The following is a 20,349-nucleotide window of genomic DNA, read 5'->3' as shown; positions in this document are numbered from 1 at the left end:
GGGAATAAATTCAGCAGAAAGGTGCCACGTTACACGTTGTGTCTCTCAAAGTATATCCATCCATTAGAAACGCTGTTCAAGCAACCTTCTCTTTGAGATGAGCGTTTCATTTTCTGTGAAGTAGGCAGCGTTAAAATTTGGCCTCTGCTCTGCAAGCACCTCTGAAGCCCTGACAAATCTGTGTCCTAATGCACCCATGCGGTGCTCGCTGCTGCAGAAGGAGTAAACACGGGGACCTGCCCGTGCTGTGCTCCAACTCTTGAAAGGCAGCCCGCTGGCCCAAGGTGGATGCTGTCTGTGTTGTTAAGTCAAAGCAAAGCAGCGATGCAGGAGGCTCTGATATATCATGGCTGTGTTAAGAGGGTGAGAGATAAAACAGAAGAGCAGGCTGCTTGGAAGCTGCCCAGGTAACTCGTGTACGGTCTCAGATGGCTCTGAAATTATTGCAGTGAGAGGTAGTCATTTTTCAGCGGTGGAAGGAGACAGTAAATTCCCATTTACTTGTGTTCTAACGCTCTGGCATGTGAAAGGCTGCTTGACCAAAGCCAAGAAGAACTGGGCAGCGTGAGATGGCTGCAGCAGGGCAATGCCAAATGAGAAACAACACGTAGAAGGTAGAGGAGAAACCGGAGGTGGAACATCTGCTCTCTGCATTACCCTCCAGTGTTGTCCTGCAAAACGCTTCAGGAGCAGGCATTCAGCCTGGAGAGGTGCGATGGGGAGAGGGGAGAGCTGCTCTGCCGGGCAAGTTCCCTCCATGGGGTTTTGTTCTTGTGGGGGAGAGAAGGGACCAAGCCCTGGGAGGATGGAGCGGGAGAGCTTTCTCCGGGTCAGATCCACTTGAGGAGCAGCATCAGCAGCGGTATCACAGTGGTGTGGCTGCTGTCTTATGCCAGGATGCTGGGGGGGGCAGGGTGGACAAGGTGGTACCAGGGCAAGCTGCAACGTTGGGCTGCTGAGACATGGCAGGCCTGGCAGGAGAGCACGAAGGGCAGAGAAGCACATTTTATGCACTGGAAAAGCTTGGAAAAGATAGCTTGGAAATCTTACCCATTTTCTGTCAGCACTCGCAGATGTGTAACTGTGAAGGAGATTCCCGTTGCAGGGGGACCTTTCTCTGCCAGATACGATTTGGCTGGATTTGGGGGACTTCAGGCTTTTTTTGGTGGTGGTGGTTTTTTTTTTGTTGTTCTTGCTTGTTTTGGTTTGGGTTGGTTTTGCTATTTGCAGCTTGAGCAATGAGTTGACAAATACTTTCTATCAAAGCTCTGACAGCGGGGTGTCCTCTGAATACCAGCGCTACGCACAGCGCTCAGGCGCTGGATGGTGCCCTCGGCCCCCAGCCAGGAGAGGGTGAGGAGATTTCCTCCGTGTGACATCAAGTCCACCTCTGTCCTGCGGCCAGGGCAGGGAGGAGGACAGCTTTTCCCAAGTGCTCAGCACCTCCTGAGCTTCGCTAAGGCCAGGGCTGATGCTGCCTGGCTTTCCAGCAGCCCCAACGTGGCTGTCCCTGAGGACCCAGTCCGGGAGGCATGAGGAAAGAGAAGAAAGCAGGTTTTGTTCCATTCTTCGTATTTTTTTGGTAGTGTCTCTTCTTCCTTTTCTTTTCCATTAAGCATGATGTCACTAATGACATCAGTCCAATAACTGCTTGCGGTTGTCATAGTCACAGCCTGTGACACCCAAACAAAGCAGCAGGAAACCAAGCTGCCCTACAAATGCGGTAATATTCACCACATTCCTTTCGATTAATAACTACGTGATTAGGTATTTAGTTTCCATTAGGAAAAATAAAAAATAAAAAAGGAGTGGGGGGGCTAAGAGAACAAAATGAAGTCGCTGCGAAGGGGAAGGTTGTCCCTGACTCTGAGCCACGCAGCTGCACTTCTGCTTCTGGTTCCTCTTCCCCCAAACCAGCGTTGCCCTGGGACCTCGACGTTCGACTCCCTCCTGCAGCGATTCCCTTCGGCGGTGGCACCGTGGCACGGCTGAAGGCAACAGGGAAAGTCCCAGTGCCTTCAATGCGAGCGGTGTCCCCAGGGAAAAGCCTCCCAGGGCAGCAAGTGCCCGTCTGTTGTTTTGAATCTGTAAAATAAAGAGATTTTGGGGTGAGGGGCAGGGCTGCGCTGTGCTTGCAAGGTTTCTCCTCTTCTTGGGAGTTTGCACAGTTGGCCTGAGGGTCGGAAGGCGCCCGCTGCAGGACAAAACTCCACCGGTTTCTGAAAACCCTTGGCAGGAACAGATGGGGAGTGGATGCTCTGGTGGCACGATGAGAAATAGGGGGCTGGCGGGGAAGGGGCTGTTCCACCCCCTCACCGCCACCACCCACACTGCCCACACCAAGCCCCCCCCCGGCCCTGGACACCCATGGAGACGTGCACGCCCCCAGCATGGCTTCCCCAAAATCCGTGAGCTCGTGGCTCCTGTGCTTGGCCAGGGTCAGGAGCCAACCCCGCTGAGCCGGGGGCAGAGGCCGGCAGCGAGCGCTGCCCAGCTCCGGGGCCACAGGCGCTGGCGGGGGGGGGGGGGCTCATTATATAATAGCTGGAGGTTGATTAATATGCCGTGAGTCAGAAATGCTGGGGTATTTTAGCTTTCTCTAGTTGCCACGGCAACGTTATTTTAACAAATAGCTTTTTAATATTTAATTAAAACTCAGCTTTTGGCAAGCCGGGGTAGGAACTATTACAATCGCTACTACAAAGGGTTAGCCGTGGTTTTTGGTGGTTGATTTGTGTGGGTTTTTGTTTTTTTTTTTTCCTTCCCCCCCTCCCAGATCTGTCAGTTTCGCCAAAAAAAAAAAATAAATCACTGTAATTCATTAGTTGTGAGAAACGTGTGCGTGTTCCCAAGACACAAAGCAAATGTGATGCAAATCTGCAGCCGCACTTGACAACCGAAGGTTGTCGCTCCTTTGAATGCCCGGTGCCAAGCTGGCTCTGTCGGGACAGGGCGGTTTGATGGTGTTTATTAAGCGCTGCTTTGTCGCCAGACTTCCTCGCTCTACCTTTGCCTGCCGGGTGAGATCATGCCCGTTTTGTTTGCTTCCGTGCCAGGTTGGATGCTTTTTCCCTCGCCAGCTTGTAGAGGCTGGTGCTCGGGGCCAGACCGGGCTCTGGACCCATTCCTGGTCTTTTTTTAGGTGAGCTCGTCCGCTCCCCGGTACTGCGGCGGAGACGAATGAACAGAGAACTCGGTCTCAAGAGGAAAATAAATATTTAACAGCTCTCTTTTGTAAATACCTTTTATTTATAGAACGGTTGCAGGTTCTGCCGTGCTTGGTGAGCGGGGATGCTTTTTATGCAGGAATTCTGCCTTGAGGGACTCGGTGGATACTTAATGTCATTTGTGATATAATAATGAAATAAACGTGTCGGTCTCGTGGGATTCCCTCACAACCCCTATTTGCTGTGATTAACTCCAGTATTGCACACTTCGTCTCCATTCTCATCGCATCGCTTCATCTCGTACCGAAATGTTATTTGGAAATAACACCTTTATTTCCTGGAGGGAGGGAGGGAGGGAGGGTGGGGAGGCTGTTCAGTGTTTTGACTTACGCAGAAGAGTCTGAAACTAGAGGTGCCTCCATCACGTATCACCATCATGTCTCGCCAGGTCCCTCAGTTCCCAGAAGGCTGGCACAGGGCTGTTATCTTTCCCCCTTCCAAGTAGCATGGCTCATCTCTGAGACCTAAGGCGTTCCTTCCTATTTGTGCTGAAGGCACGCTATTGCGACAGAAATTGTAGTACTGCTGCTGTAGTCTTGCAAACAGTGCTTTGGGCAGTTCTTTGAAGGATTCTTCTGGGTTGCATCCCACATTTCTGTGGCAGGCAAAGTGTCTAAGACTCTGTTTAAACCTCTCTGTCAGCTGATGGCCGCCTCGAGGAGCCCAGAGGTGACCCTGGGATGCGGTGGGAGCTGTAATTAGCACAGGGTCCCTCGATGGACAGTGCCAAGCAGGGGAGGTGACAGGCCTCGCAGCCACCCTGGTCAGCTGCTGGCTGCTGTGGGCTCTGGGGAGGAATGAGCTCTGTATCCTACCGCTAAGGAACCGCAACTTCCCTGCTGCAAGATCAAATTTGACTGGTTTTGTAGCAAGCATGGGTCTCAACGTGGCTTGTAAAGCATCAGCCAGAGCCACTTTCGCTGGTGAATAGAGGGAGGTCCCGCTGTGCCAGGGACAGCATGATGGGGAGCACGGTGCTGCCCAGGTGGAGGTGGCTGCAGAGGTGAGCAATGGGTGCCGGGGCCAGGAGCAGGACCTGGGCTGCGAGTGATTCAGGGACTTCATGATGTTTCCAAGCATCGTGTTGTGCGGCAGGTCCAGCTCGTTCAATCCGCCCTGGAAAACAGCTTTTGAGGTGGGAAAAAATCAGTTTCTCTAGGAGGGAAGAAATAGGGAAGAGAAACTTCATTTTTGTTTGGGTAGATGTGTCACACAGAGTCTTCCTGAAAAGGCAGATGGGATTGGCACAGGGGAATAAAAGCTGTGCCACAAACACAGACTGCAGTGGAAGAGTTCAACTGCTCCCCAGCAGAGCTTCAGCACCTGGGCCATGGGTGAGCTGCAGTGCAAGGTGCCATGTAGGTTTTCAATTTACACTAAGCTCGGACTGGCACGTCATTTTGGGAGGCACAGCATGACCTCCGGCAGACCAAAGCAAGACCGAGTGCCCTCCGTCCTTACGAAGGTTTAATATCTCTGCACACACTTCGTATTGCAAGTCAGTAATCTGGCCCAAATCCCCATCTAACCAACCCTGGAGTCTCTCCCCCTCCCCAAAACCCTCACTCCCCATGCTTAAAGCCAGCCCAAGGTTTGCTTCCTTTCCTCTCCGCTGGTCCCGGTTGATTTAAAACCCACGCTGCTACCTTCATGTCTGCCTGGTAAGTGAGAACAACAAGGGATGGAGTAGAGAGCCAGGTAAATTGCACGGAGGCAGGTGGGAAGTGACAAAAATCACAATAAACTTCCCCGGAGCTCCCTGTGCTCCCCAGGATGCAGTCCCCCCACCTCAGCTGCCGCGGGAGGTTTTTGGTAGCCTTGTCTTCTCGGGGACTGCTTGCTCCCTACGGGGTCTGCTGGAAATCAGAGGGAGCTGGCACCCCGAAGGCAGGAACACTTAAATCTGCAAGTCTGCTTATGTATTGGAGAGCACGCCCTCGTCTCGCAGCCCGGCGCATGCAACGGAGGTGAGTATCACAGGGTTTGCATCCCAAGTAGCTGCCTGCGATGCAGCTGTGGTACTTGCATGGGTGGTGTGTGCTCAGGCCCCATCTCGCTGCTTTCGGAGCTCAGGAGGAGCATCACGTACGCGCCGAGCGCTGCGCTGGTGTCTGAGCTGTCTCAGTTCTCCCTGCCAGCGTTAGTCACGGCTCGGGTGCAAACAAACCCGGCGCGTTTCCTGTCTGTGCTCCTCAAAGCGTGCTCAGACCGGGCTGTAGCTGCGCGTGCTGCTCCCCGACACCCGGCCGGGCTCGCGAGGGACGGGTCCAGCCCCAGCTGGGTCTCAGGCGGGACAGTGAGCGGGGGGGGGGGGAGGAAGAGCAAGGGCAGCACCCGGCAGCTTCTCCAGGAGGAGGCTCGAGGTCCTGCGGCATGGGGAAGCGTATTTGTCACCAAAGAGGTTGTTGGTTTTGTGTTTGTTTGGTTTTTTTTTAGCTTTGTTCTAAAATATTCTGTGGTCCCTATTCCTGGTGCAGCCTTATTCTCCATTTTTTTTTCTTATTTTTTTTTTTTTCTGAAATAAAAGAGCCCTCTGAGTGACCATGGCCAGACCATTTCTCTGGTGTTCAAGGAGTGTAAGGAGCTGCTTCCTCCTCTGACCCTGCTTCTGGTGGAGCCGGGAGCGAAAGTTCAGAGGAATTCAATGAGCCAGGATCAGCCCCTTCAAAAATACTTGGGCAGCACTAGGAGAAAGCACTTGTGAGCAGGTGAGAAGCAGCTTGCATCTGCCTGGGGTGGGGGAAGGCAGCACACCCTTGGTAAGGGCTGCTTTTGTACTGAGCACATGCCTTTTGGCGCACATTAGGGACAGAAACCTCAGCATCCTGCAGCTGCAGCGTACCGTGCAGCCCTGCCTCTTGCAGCCATACATCGTGCGTGGCTGTGTTGCTGCAGAAATCGTGCCGCTGCTCTTCCTAAGATCCGAAAGCGACTTCGTTCCCTGTCTGTGAAGACCTGAGGGTGCGTTTCGTGCGTGTCACGAGGACGGCTGAGTATCTCTTTCCAGCCACGTCTGGCTGAGTAATTGTGTTACTTGGATCGACTCCTGACTGCGGCGTTACACTTGGGCTAGTCCTGAGGTGGCGGGGAAGTCGGAGGGACGCGTGTTAAAAGTGGTGCAAAGCTAGCAGAGCCTACAGCACCTCGTATCATCTTGGTGGCTATCAGGTGGGTTTTGAGCCTGGGAAGCAGGCGGGGATGTGATGAAGGGAGAGGAGGGAGACGGTGACCTCCACAGAGCTGGGTTTCCAGGAGGAAACCCTGTGCCTCCGGCGATGGCCAGGGTTTCCCACAGCCCCCCTCCTGCACGGGGTCTCAGTCAGGTCTCGTCGGCCCCTCCTGCAGCCACCGTTTCGTGCCATGGCCGCGTTTGCGGATCCCCTTCTGCTTGGCTGCACGCCGCTTCTTGGCAACCCAGCTGCCCTCTCATCCTGCCTGCGCGTGATGTGATCGCTTCCTCAGCCTGGTGGGTTTAATGGGAGGTCTTCACAGCATATAAAAAAATCCTGGTAGGCTGAGCTGGTGAAATACACCCGCGAATCACAGCCCCTGTGCGCCTGTTTCTGACACCTCCTTTCCGCAGTGTGTCTCTTACCTCCCAGCCGGTGCGTTGCTGTGCCCAGCAGGTCTCTGGACAGCCACAGATACCTACTAAAGATGTTGCTTCTCCTCCTAAAAACCTCACTGTGCTCTGTGGCGTATCCATAGCACTGGGCTCAGGTGTAGTGGCCTCCTTCGTGTCCACCTGAAGCACATGGCCGCAAATACAGTGACGGTAACCTCAGTAATGAGTTTTGAGTGATGGACAGCATCGACAGCTGTTGGAAACCCCCAGTCTGTTGTCCCAGCCCCTGATCCGAGTCTCCTTTACAACATCTGGAGCGTGGAGGCGACTTGATACCAACCTGGTCACTGAAACCCTCCGTTAAAGCGTGCTGCTTCTGCGGCGCTGTCAGACCCAGGAATTTCACAACCAGCAGTGGTTTCCCAACACAGCCATCCCTACCCACAGCATTGTTTCTGGTGCCTTGCCGATGTCTGCCCAGCAAAGTCTCCTGGCGTGTGATGATTGTTACCGTGTGCTCACGTTTTGTGTGATCACAGCGATTGTTCAGCACCAGGCCCATTTCGAGGGGGAAAACACCTTCTTTTTTGCAGACCCATCAGTTGTTATCGATCAGCTCATTTTCTTTTCCGGGCGGCTCTAACAGGGTTGGTCCCGCTGACACCATCGGACTCCGCTCCTTGTGCTCTCTGCCTTTCCTCCGACGCTCAGGCCTGAGATCTGCAGAGAGAGGATGGTCCGGGTGTGACAGTGATACTCAAAGGGTTCGAGTAACTAGCTGCGCTTTCCCTCGTAGATAATCTAAGAAGGAAATTATCGGATCTATTGGAGTGAAGGAGCCCGTTGCCCTGTTTGCTTCAGCGAGACCATGCAGCACCTCGGTGTGTGTCCTGGCTTTTTCCCTGGCTCTTCCCCCTTTGCAGGAGCCTTGGCTGGGGTAGCAGTGCAGACCCAGACACCGCCGTGGTCAGCATATTTGCAGCAGTGCTCTGTCAGACACCTGTATGCAACGCAGAGGACCTCAGTTTTTTTCCAGCACGTTGAACTCCTGGGGGGTCCCATCAAATGGTTTTGGAGACCTGGATCCTGGCCCCATCTGCAAGTTAGTCTGTGGCTGCTTTGCAAATGCTGGATTTTAGTCCAGGTGATCAGAAGCCCGGCAGTGGGGGGCTGTGAATTCCTGGGAGTGAGTTTGGGGGTTTGGTTTCCGTTATGATTTAGTCAAAAAGGCTGACAGACGGCACGGCTGATCCACGCACACTGCCCGCCTGTGGATCCTTTCTCACGGGGACTGCTGGGGGTGACTGGTGCTTCTCGGCCACTCCTTGCCCCAAAGCCTCTTTGGTAGAAGCTCGGTGCCAAATTGTTTTGTGGAAATTCAGCACAGCAGCAGTTGGATGGAGGTGAGCAGGTAGGAAATCTAGGAGGGTTTCCCCTCAGCAAGGGCGGAGGTCGCTGTGGTGGACACCTCTTGCCCTTTGCTCTCTGCAGGGCAGAAGCACCCTCACCTCTCTGCCTTCGTTGGGCCAAAAGGGGCTGAACAAAATCTGTCTGACTGCACGAGTGGAAATTCGTTGGGTTTAACCTTCAAACAGAGTTGCCTGTGAGGAGCTATTAGCACAGGCAGTAACGCTTGATGCCGCTTGTTGTTCCTGAGCCACCGATTGTAAAGCATCGAGCTTATTGCTCAAAATTACTATTTTTGTCATGGTATAAATGGTTAGTAGAGAGTTTTGAGGAGTATGTGTTGACTCATGGGGACAGCAATATTTAGCACTTGCTTTTTTTTTTAATTTTTTTTATCTTCAAAGCAGTTTACAGCTAGTAATCCTCCTAACTCCTCTTCGAGGAAGGAAACAGTGTAAACTCTTTGGGGCAGGGATTGGCGCTTGTTTGTCTTTGTAGCGCTGAAGTTGGGATTGGGGAAGAAGTGTTGGTCTGGGAAAACATTCTCACTATAGAAATCCTATCTAATTATCATACAGAGAAACCATTTTACAAGAATAGCTCAAAAATGCTGGAGAAGATGTTGGGATCGGGACATCTCCAGTGCTAACAGTTAAATGGTATCCTGTCTTTCTCAGATTTATGAAAAGAAGTTTTATCTGTCTCGGGAGGTTTTCTTTTGTTGTTTAAAGTTCCATAAATCTACATGGGAGATCTTAAAATTGGAGGGGGAGTGTGTGACTAACTGAGGCATTTCTGAGTTAAGTTGTAACATGAAACATAAGAAAATAAAGGTTCTCTTGGCTGGTTGCATTAGTAGGATATATTTGAACCAGTGTGTTGCATGTCATTAAACATATGGTGAATCACATCTGACATACATGCCAAAAAGAGTCTGAGATAATGGGACCAAAATGTCATTCAGTATTCACATAACAGAGTAATTTCCTGGAATATAATCTACCGGGATTGTAAAATTAAATTTGAAAATGTATCCCCCTTTCTATCTTGCCCCTTGCAAAATAAAACCGCCAGAAATCGTTAACCCCTTGTTTGTTCTTGCTGCAACTTGTGAATATTAAGTTTCCTATTGTGTCTCGAGAGCCTTTTTCTGCCCCAGCTTCGCCTGCCCGAGGGCAGAGTCTGTGCACATCCGTGAGCGCTGTCCCTGCGCGGCCCAGCCTGTGCTGGGTGTCTTCTGCTTTGTCCTTCGCGTCTGCCATCTGTGCTCTCCTGAAGCGGTGACCACTTTGGGTAACATGGCTGCTGCGTGTATTGTAATGGACGTACAAATGTGCTCTGGGTTTGTTTTGGCTTCATAGGATCTATTCGATTAAAAGGCGTTGCGTGTAGTTGTGCGTTGCGTGCAGTTGAGTGTACCATGAATCTATTCTGGCTGAAACAGGGATGTTCTCCAGGGATCTTACGCGTGTTAGGAGAAGGTATAGTCCAATTATTGCTAACCTGCCTTTATGCTAAACTTAATGCTAAACTGCATTAGATAAACTTAAGAGATTGCTGAGGTTGTAGGGTAAGGTATTCTGAAAGCCAGGCTCCAAATCTGCTCGGTCTGTCTCCAGTCTGTGTTTTAAGCGTTGACTCCAGCTCCTAGCAAACGTTCTCTAACTTCATCGGTGTTAGTCAGGCGACTCATTTACTGGGAACTCTTACAGGCTCCAGTCTGTTTACACAGTCCTTATTGAATTAGGTTGGAAAAGCACTGTGGAATTTCAAAAAAAAGCAATGTGGATTCATGATCTTTCCTTTTTTGTAGTCCTTTTGGAGGAGGATGCCTGAGGTCTCTTTTCATACACGTGTAGATGCAAATCACTGGTGAAAATGTAGTGGAGAAAAGTCTTTTATCAGTGTTGTCTCGGCCGACCCTTGTCCCCTTGTCCCCTTGTCCCCTTGTCCCCTTGTCCCCTTGTCCAACCCAAAAAAGACAGCTGAGGTGCAACCCAACGCCTGCTGTTTTCATTATTACTTACAAATCACCCTTTTTCCCCTCCGGAAAACCCTGTGCTATCATCCATGCCGTGATATACATGCATACACACACAAAGATAAACTTACAGCCCACCAGGATGAAATCCGTAGTAAAATCTTACATGTAATATCATCAAAGCTCTGGTTTAGGCAGGGCAGATGGAGCTGCCCTGCTGACCTAATGCCCATTAAAAAAAAAAAAAATCTGTAGCTGGTGTCAACGGGCTGCTTTCTTTTTCTTTCTTTCCCTTTCTTATCATTTCTGTGCTTTCTCTTTATAAGAACTTCAGTGCCACATTAAAGAGATTACAGGTTCTTTTCATCTTTACCTTTTTTCCCCAAATTTTACTTCTTCCCTGCAAGCCTCAGGGGTTTTTGTTGTTTTATTATTATTATTATTATTTTATTTTAAAGCAATTGATTTATAGCTCTCCTACCTACTGGGAGAGATTGACCCGCTATTGAGCATCTTCAGACAGCCCTTCTTTTGGGTCACTTGGGACTGGAAGCAAACAGAGGTCTGGGTTCAAAGGTGTTTCTTTCCTGGTGGTACTTACTCCCTACAAAAACAGCAATGGCATGTGCTGTTCTTGTATAGTTTGATAGATATCGTGTGTGTATGTGCCTGCATGTTGAAATTGGGTTGTCCGTGGAGGAAAGACTTATTTTTCACTAATAGATTTCTTGCTTTAGATCTGGTAAAAAACCTCAAATCATTCCTTTCCCCTCTTTCTCTCCTAGTATGCTTTTGGTGTTTTTTTTTTTTTTCTGTGTGTGTTTTGGGGATTGTTTTTTTATGCAAGCCTCAGACTGTGCTTTGATTCTTCTGAAACATCGGCCTTGGATCCCATCAGAAGCTCCTTTTGGTGGGTTAAATGTTTTGTGGCTCTCCTCAGTTTCCTGCCCCTGTCCCTGTCTGCACGTCTGGGGCAGGAGGCAGAGCAGGGACGTCTTTCACAGCCCCAGCTTCTTGTGTGCCTGATGGGCCGCGTGGGCCATGCCCTTGCTCAGCTTTTGAAGCACTGAAAAAGTATCTTCGGGTAGTCTGGAAAAGGAGAGTTTTCAGTTCCTGCCATCTGATACCAACTCAAAATTGTTTCATCTTCAAAGGAAGAAACTTGAAGTGCCAGGGTGGCTGTTTTTCATCCTTCCTAAAGGATGAGTCTGACAGCACCAAATTTCCTTGGCTGAGTCTATACTGGTCCAAAAACACCGACCTCAGCAGTCAGGCTGATTTATTCCACAAAAGGAGTAAAATCTGTCCTGTTCTTGTTTAAATTCAATTTCGAAAGAATGAGATCTAGAATTAAAAACAAATGATGAGAAGAAAACAGAGCATCCTTTTTTCACTCACCTTCCTAGATCTAATATTAAGGCTCCTCTCCTCACTCACTCATGCAACAACAGCTAAGACAAAAGTCCCATGGACATAGCCCCTGAACTCTTTTATTTAGTGCCGCCTCTTGTCATTAGAAAACAGCTAGAGATGCCACGTCTGAGCCTTGGCAAGTGACAAAAGAGGCGAGCAAAGATTTAGGTGGCAGCTCCGTTCTGCAGATGGCTCAGGTTCTGGTGACCTACCTCCTTTTGCCTGTCCCTTCTTGGCCTGGCGTGGTTTGGATGCAGTTGACCGATGTGAACTGATGTGTGTCTGAAGAGGTTTGGGAGCGGATTTCAGCAGCCAGATCCAATTTCTCAGCAGTGTTGTTTGCAATTGTGTTATGTTTTGTCATATTCCCTTTATTTTAATAAGTGTTATGAGAGGACTCGTCTGCGATTGACTGAGGATTTTTCATTACATTTCTGTAGCCTTTTCATGCTCCGTGGCTGTCGTTCCCATTTTGCAGTACCTCGCCTGGGATAACTTCTCTTTGGAGCTGAAATCTTCCAAAAAGAGAGCAGAGGCACAGCTCACCCAGTCCCGGGCCTGTGTGAGTGGGAAGCGGCTTTAAGGCTTCTTGTTTGTTCCCTCTCTCCTCTGATATTTACCCTTTAATTTACTGTTGTGAGGCCACAGGAGACACCAGGGGAATTGAATGCATCAGGTCATAGCGGGCACAATTGCTTCCCAAGGCAGGAGCACCCTCCCTCCTCAGAGACTCGGCAGTATTGCTAAAGGCCACACAGATCAGGAGCTCCGTGAGGAGTTTGTCCCGTTCCTTCTGACTGAGCTTTTCAACCCCCTTCGTGTTTTGGTGGGGGTGGAGAAGGCAAAAGGCATCAGGGAGGAAGCAGGTCATGGAATCATAGAATGGCTTGGGTTGGAAGGGACCTTAAAGATCATCTGGTTCCAACCCCCCTGCCATGGGCAGGGACACCTCCCACCAGACCAGGCTGCCCAAAGCCCCATCCAGCCTGGCCTTGAACACCTCCAGGGATGGGGCATCCACAATTTCTTTGGGTAGCCTCTTCAGCATCTCTTCCATAAGACAAAGAAATGATGAAGAGAAAAGGAACTTTATGAAGAAAAGATAAAAAGTAATTCAAGAATTCACTGGGGGGTAGAGGGTCCTCTTTCATGTGAGGAACATGCAGTACGCCTTGATCTAATCCCCTGAACATCACAGAAGTCTTGAGACAGCAGTTGCTTTAGGAAATGTTTTTGACCAAGTGTTTCAGTGCCAGAAGGCAGCTGACCTAGGGGAGCTGAACCTTTCTACATAAATGCATGTTTCAACGATGCTTTTGTCAGGAAAGTTGCCTGAAGCCCATACTGGCTTTGAGAGAGAGAATGGTTTGAACACTCCTTGGAGATGTGGTTTCAGGTCTCTGCCATCCCCAGCCTTAACCGCTGGACTATTGTCTCTTTCTTCCCACCTTATTTGGATTTTGGGGTTGGGTGATTTCAGATAACAACATCAGCTCTTGCTTTTGTTCAGCTGTGGAACGTAGTTTTTCCTAAACCTCAGAAACTGTTGTGCAACTAAACTTTCACATAAAGCCTCGGGAGAAATAACCCTGGATGGCTCCAGCCTGGGTAATCGGAGCACTTAAGGCAGAGTCTTGCAGGTGATAAGATAGAGAGGGAATGCTGTTGGAAAGAAGGAAGGGGGACGAAGTCCTTGGGAGTTGGCTTGAGTGTCAGCTTTGGATCCTGAGTGGTTCAAAAAGGATCACAAAGGATTTGGCTACATGGCTAGATTGAAGAATATCCAAAGATGAGGCATGCCTGGAGGACTGAGCTCCCACAGATGTCTGGGGGTGCTGAATTTCTGAAGTATTCATTAAAGGACTGGGGAGGGGGGGTTGTTTCAGAGGAAAAGTTGTGGTTGCGAAGGCGAGTTTGAAGGCGCAGCCCGTGTTTAATTGTGCTGCAGCAGCGGCAGGTCGGTGCTAGCAGAAGACGGGGTGCAACCTCCAGCGATGCCTATCGGAGGCAGCGAGGGAGCTCACAAGCAGCCTGCTCGCAGGCTCGGCTGCCCACACCACCGGCCGTGTCCTCAGCCAAGGGACATCCCCCAGCGAGCTCCTTGCTGTGGCATGCGGAGACCGTCGGGGAACATGGCCCAGTTGCCTTAATTCTGCTCCTTCCTGGTGCGGAGAACATTTTTGGGGCTGCAAAGGTAATTTTCTGTGACGTCTGGAAAACAAAATACACTGAACGTGCTTTACAGAACAAGCAAACCAACCAACCTGCAAATGACCAAGTGGCTGGTTAATGGTTTGAGCCAAGGTCGCTTTCTTGGGTGTCTTAGTGGTAGGATCACCAGGCTGGACTTGGCCAGTGGAGGTTTTTAGCACGCTCTTTCCCTGCCCTCCTTCATTTTGCAGCGAGGTCCATGCAGAAAAGCGCACTCGGAGCTGGTGGGTTGCCATGGCAAGAGCTGCCACATCGCACGGAGCTCATAGCAGGGTTTTCGTTGGTTATTTGTTTTAAAGAGAGAGAAATTTTCACAAACGTTGTAAAACTGGGAGACGAACTAAATTAACGCAAGCTGGTCACAAAATCAGCGGTTCTTGAAATCATGCAGTTAAGAATCTGTCTTTTTTTTTCTTTCTCTCCTCCCTTGGAAGGAGCGCACGTGTTTTGGCAAACAAATCCCGAATATTAGTGTCCCGCTGGATGTCGGTGACTGGTTGGTTGGAGCCTATTTTGCAGCACACAGGAAAGGGGGGAGGAGTGTTTGCTGAAGTCAGCGGGGATGAGCGCATGTTCTGGTCGCTGTGCTGCAGACCTGTTTCTGGCCATTTTCGTGCTTTTCGCGCTTCGTGGCCCTGGCAGGCAGCACCGTGGATTAGTAACATACTGTGTCGGAGGAGATGTGAGTTCGAACTTCTCGCAAAACTTCGCTCTTAGCATGCATGGGCTGAGTGGAGATTATTTCTGTGCCAGCACCACACGATCCCTCTGAAATTTTGGGGTTCTTCTGGCACGGGCGCTTCATGAGCCGTTGCTTTCTGTGCTCGTAGTGCTCAGGGTTTTGCAGGATTTCCAGCTCAGTTTGGCTGGAGAGGCAGCCAAATGACAGGTTATTTCGGAAACAATCAGACTTAGCACTTCTGTCATCCCGTCCCTCCGTGCGGACGGGACCGGAGCCTGCATCCCGCACAGGGCATGGGCACAGGTTAACACTTTCCTTCTGACTTCTCTTTCGCCTTTTTTTGAAAAATTCAGCAAGAAGATAATCCATGAGACCGGCAGGCAAGGGAGAGCTTCGGGGTTTGAAGCAGGAGGGGGAGGTGGGCTGGGAAAGAGCACGAATCATAGAAAATAAGGAGAAAACCGAAGTAATGAGGTTTATGGGATGTTACGAACTCAAGCTCAGGTCTTGCTTTCCTTCTGTTGACCTACATAGCAGCAAGAGTAGCCGCCTTCTGAGTTGATTCCTATTTTTGTGCTTCTGCCTTCGTATGGCTTCTTTGCGTTGCATTCTGATGTCGTCTCGTTTGGAGAATAGTGATTAGATTTTTTTGCTTTTGGGGGATAATCAATTATGTATAAGAAAGTACTCAAAAATCATTCCTTCGGATACTTTTTAATGGAGCAAAATTGCTCAATGGAAGATTTCTGACATACCAAAAGGCAACGTGAAATAATTGATTGACCTTGTAAGAGGCAACTAAGACGTGTTCCCCTAGGGAGATATTTTTTATGTGTATAAACCAGCCTTGGCTTTTTCAACCAAGATCCCTCCTACTCACCAGAAACGGGAGGAGAAGAAACCCAGTTTCAAAAAAAAAAAAAAAAAAAAGGATTTAGACAAATATTCCTCAGTAAGACACTGTTGTAACGAGCAGTTCTCTTCTGCATTTCTGAAGTATTGCTCAAGAGCCATTGTTACAGTTTGTTCATCTGGACATGCTATGAAGTAGCCGGAGGGGGATCCAGGGAGACAAAAAGGCTGATGCTTGTAATGACTCCGGCTCTGTGCAGGAAGCAGTGAGTATGCCCGAATTAAAAATGTGTGGGAGGAGACAGGAGGAGGTAACTGTCAAGTACACTTCGTTGTGTTTTAAGGTGTCCTGATGGCAAACGGTTACACTGGTAAGAAAGAAATGAATGGAAGGTTTTGCCAATTCTTCTTGTCGTTGGCAGTTTATTCTTTGGCATGGTAATAATCTGTCTGGGTGAAACATTGTCCCTCTGTGGTTTGGGAGTGTAAGGGGCATTCCAGCCAGATGCCAAAGCATCTGAACTTTGTGTGTTCCAAATCAGACTCGGTTTTGGAAATGGGAACTGGTTTGTTCTGCGTCCCGTGATGTTTTAAATGAGAAATGGAAGAAGCGAAATGTGCCCTGCTTTGTGGCTCTCTCTGTGGCAAAAGTCTGCAAAGGTGTGGATCAGGCTAGTCTGATCATACTTTAGGTGTCGCTTAGCTGTTTTTAGTACGTGGTCAGATCTTACGAAACTTCATTTACTTCCAAAGATGCTTTTCACTCTCTTCTGCTTTTTTCAAAAAGAAGCACTGTTTCTTTCAAACTGGGATATTAAATAATTTGGGAGTGATCCAGTAATCATCTCTTCTGTGTATTTCATGGGTGAAATGAAAATACGGAGACACTCCGTCCTGCCAAGTCCCACTGTTCTCCAGCAGCAGCCGCTCAGGCTGTGCTCACCCTCCATCCCCTGCCCCACCACTGGCATCTTTTCCTGGAGCTCCCAGGTGCTGGCAGCTCCCATCCACAACCCAGGCACCTTTCTTGCAAGAGCCAGGGCAGGGAAAGGTGGGACAGGCTGGATTCAAAGCCCTGCTCCAGCCCTGCTGTGCTGACATACACACACAGGCTGGCAGATTTAGAGCAAACGGAGAAATGTGGCACGGAGGAATAATGTTACATCACATCTATCTGCCACGTTTCTGGCCTCGAGGACAAGAATGTACCTGGAAATCAGAGAGCCTTATGCTGGAGGTTTTGCAGCATCCAGGTAGCGAAAGTCCTGCGAAGAAGCTGGAGGCAGAGCTCTGACACTCTCGGATCTGCTGTCTGTGCTGCTAGTCAGGTTGGAGTTTGCAGGAATTCGTGCCCCAAAAAGCAGTGACTGGCTCCCCTCTGTCTCCTCTGTCCCGCAGTACTCGCTGTGGGAAGAAGGAGGTAACGTTGCGGTAGCGGGGGAGTGCTTCTGGCCCAGCCATGGAAACCCGACAGTGTGTGACAAGGGGGAAGGATTGCATTGTGCACCCAGGTCCTGGCACGAACAAAGGTCCTTTGTGGCCCTGCCAAATTCTCCCAACAGCAAAGCTGTCACTGTGTGCAGAGGGCAACGGCTCTGCCCTGTGACAAATCGGAGAAGCAAAGGGTGATGTGGTGAGGAAAAGGGAGCTCATTTGGTCCGAGATCCCCAGGGCAAAACGCATTTGTTTGCCATCCTGCCTAGTAGGCGCCAGGAGGGACGCTTTGTAACCTGCACACCCACCTGAAATCTCAGCGTAGGGCAGAGCAAGACGGGCCTTTTCCCCATAAGCCGGCATGGTTTAGAAAGGCTTTTTAACTCTGTGTGTTTGGGTTTTCTTTAAAAAAGTTGTATGTATGATCTGTGATTATCCTAAGGAAGGTAAATATTTATATTTAATATTAGGGTATTAGTTGCATATTAGTTGGATGACAGAAGTTAGAACAGCAGTACAGAACGATAATGTGTTATTTCGTGAATAACTTTATCTCCAAGCTACTATTAATTTCAGACTTTAGATGGTGTGGACATCAGGACCATCAGTGATGCTTCTGCTGATGGATAACGAATGCTTGGTGGCTTTGGTCTTGTATGAGATGCCTTAAATACCCAGAAGGCCGGGAAAATGTTTTGTGACTTGCAGTGGAAGGGGCGCGTGCAGATGTTTCCAAGGGTCTTGTCAGACTTGCTGTTTATTGTCTCTTTGCCTTTTCTGCTGAACATGTGGTAGGTCTTCTGCTTCTGCCGTACCATCCATAGGATTATATAAAGCAAAGTGTTTTATATGGGTATGAGGTCTGGGTGCTTACTAAGAAAAAGAGTGATAATTAAATACACCTTGAAAACAAAATGATTAAATAAAAATTGAAGCATATAAGGGAAGAATGATGTGCAGAGGTGATCTAAACAGTAATTGCAGGAGCCCTTTCAATTGCCCTTGACTGAAAGGCATGTGGGAAGTGTGGGTAAACTCAGAGCAGCTTTGGGACAGGACTTCCAAAGCCTTCAGAGCCAGCAAGAAAGAACAAATATATTGGCAGTACCCACAGGCTTTGGATGAGAGGGGGTTGTCATGAGAAGGTCTTCAACACATGGAAAACCTCCCTAAAATACTGGATTTTCCAGAATTTAGGCATATATACATTTATTATATATTTATTTATATGTTTTAAATATATATCAAGGCAGGAGAATTACTGAGCTGTAGCATTCAAGCAAAGGAAGACCAGGAGGAATTGGTGCAGCTTTGCTAGCAATGTATGTTGCTGCAGCTGCAGAGGAAGGTAACTTTGAGCTTCTGTAAGGACAGAGGGATGTCAGAAGCAGAGGGGCTTCTCTGCAGCCTACGTGCAGAGACAGGCTTCTCTGCAGCCTGGCCCGATGAGTGATTTCTAAGGGAAGGCAGATAGTTCGGGCCTTTGATCTTCAGACTTATGCTTTTTGCACAGAGTTGTGGTGGTTTTGCGTCTTCAGCGCTTGTTCACTAGGACCTAAACTAAGAGTCCCAGCTCCTTCTGCACTGGCTGTTAAATATTTTTAACTCATGAGCCAGGAGGATAATCTGAATTTATGGGAGGACGGAGCAGTAGCCTGGAGCACAGACCACCTGGATATAATTTCCAGCCCTGCAGACTTCCCATGTGACCGTGGTGGGTAGGGCATGATTTTTCGCATCGTCTTTACTCCATCCCATTTGGCAGCAGCAAGCTGTAAATTGGCTTGGCCGTTTAATGAAGCCTCAGCCACGATCTCTTCATGCCTTAATTGCCCATCTGAGCAATGGGGATAACGGCACTGCCTTAATTCACAGCCCTGCTGTGAGGATAGGTGCCTCAACAGCCATAAAGCCTTCAGATGCTGGGCTGCTGGGATCCTCTGAACACCGCTGGTCATTAACTACCTAAGGCGGGCTCCTACATGAGGAGAAAGGCCCTAAAAAATCTACCTGTTTTACACACTCGGTGGACATCATGTGTTTGCTGTCAGAGAAGAAACGGCTCTGAATGGGGAACTACATTTTTCATGGCGTGAGGCAAGGCCGCTCTTGAACTTTAAAGAAGTAGAGCACAAGAAAATGTAATTTAAAACGTGACAGGATGAGAGTTTTTTACACCCAGGTACTCAGAAAGGCCCTCAGCAGAACCATCAGCACCAGGGCTGGACGGAGACAAGGAGGTCAGGTGGATGGACGCGGAGCACTGCGTAGGCCGGTGCTTCTTTTAAGCACCTAAATCCTCATAACCAGCAGCCATCGACTTTCTTGTGAATGGGGACGTAGAGGTGTGACCTGCTGGTTTTACACCTAGCATGGGCGAGCGTGGGGGTCTGCAACACGCTGTCTGACCCGGCCGTGGCATGGGTGGTGGGGTCTGTCTGCACCCCCAGACCAACACGTGGCATTTCAGTGTGGGGTTTTGCCTCAGGTTTGCCTCCTCAGTTCATCAGGGTATTGAACCATGTGAGTTAGGCCAAAGGCTGACTCTTCATCTGCTTAAAATTGGAGCTGTCTTGAAGTGCGTGGGGCACCAGGTTTGTCTGATATCCCCCCTTCACCTGGGGGACGCTGAGTGTCCAGGTATCTGAAGACCTGGCTCGCAGTTTTTGGGGTGGTTCGGTTTTGAAGGTGTGTTGAAGTTCCTGCTTCTGGGAATCTCAAGGTGAACGTTTTTGTACATTGCTGTGCAAGCCTTCGGTGTGGTGGGCCCCCAGGCACTGCTTCATACCCCAAGCCCTGCTTTGTGATAGTTTATGGCACCGTAGCTCAGGCCTTTCCATTCAGATGGAGAATATTTTTAGGTATTATAATTGTAAGCCAGACCTAATGTTTTTAAATGGGAAATTACTGTGTTCTGAAGCTTTTCTTGGTGGTGCCAAGGTTCAGACTTCATAGACAGTGTCAATCTGAATGACAAGAAGTGATAGCCATTCAATTCAACGGAGCACAGATGAGTGGAAAGGGAAATGGGGGCAGGAGAGAAGAACAGGAGGGTCTGGGGAGCAAGGTTAAAACCATGCTGTGGGAGGGAGATGTGACACCAGTCTGTTTGTGGTGTTTTCTCCTCTGATCTGTACTCCTCATCTGGGAACATGAAGATACACAGAGAAGCCCTTGGGGGTGGGGGGAAAGGGAAGAGGTGCAGTGACTCACCAGCGTTGTAAATCACAACCATCTGCGTTTTTCTACCACATCTTGAATGAGTCAAAGGGGGAGGTGTGCAGCTATAGACACGCAGGTTACTAATGTTTTGTGTTAATTGTTGAGCTCCTTCCTCTCTTTTGGGAACTCCGTAGACTCCTCCAGTGCTGCTGCTGTGTTGGATGAGGCTGATGCAAGGGATGCTCCCCGTGTCGGACAAATAGTGTTGGCCACACATCCTGTAAGTCTGCCTGTATTGCCTCTGTTGTTCAGGCTCAGCACTCTGGTTGTCTGGATTTCTTCTCCTTTTCCTCTCCCTCAAATCTAAACCCTGCTGAGAAGCGGTCACCAATTGTCTCCTGCCCTCAGCCTGTGT

The 20,349-nt window shown here is 49.4% G+C and overlaps 1 protein-coding gene across 4 annotated transcripts in view; it reads left to right on the top strand.

Annotated features, from left to right (window-relative positions):
- ZHX2 (zinc fingers and homeoboxes 2) overlaps nt 1-20,349 on the top strand; it is a 67,848-nt gene that overhangs the window by 29,862 nt on the left and 17,637 nt on the right. For 2 of the 4 annotated variants that reach the window (XM_083823816.1, XM_083823815.1), the window contains exon 3: nt 20,129-20,214. The exons of the other annotated variants lie outside the window; for them this stretch is intronic. The gene's annotated coding sequence lies outside the window, so the exon portion shown is untranslated. The remainder of the gene's footprint in view (nt 1-20,128; nt 20,215-20,349) is intronic. 4 annotated transcript variants of the gene reach the window in all.

The sequence above is a fragment of the Anser anser genome (assembly GCF_964211835.1).
Source record: "Anser anser genome assembly, chromosome: 2".
NCBI classification, from domain to species: Eukaryota; Metazoa; Chordata; class Aves; order Anseriformes; family Anatidae; genus Anser; species Anser anser.
Note: the sequence above shows the minus strand (reverse complement) of the source record. Positions and strands in the feature narration are given on the sequence as shown.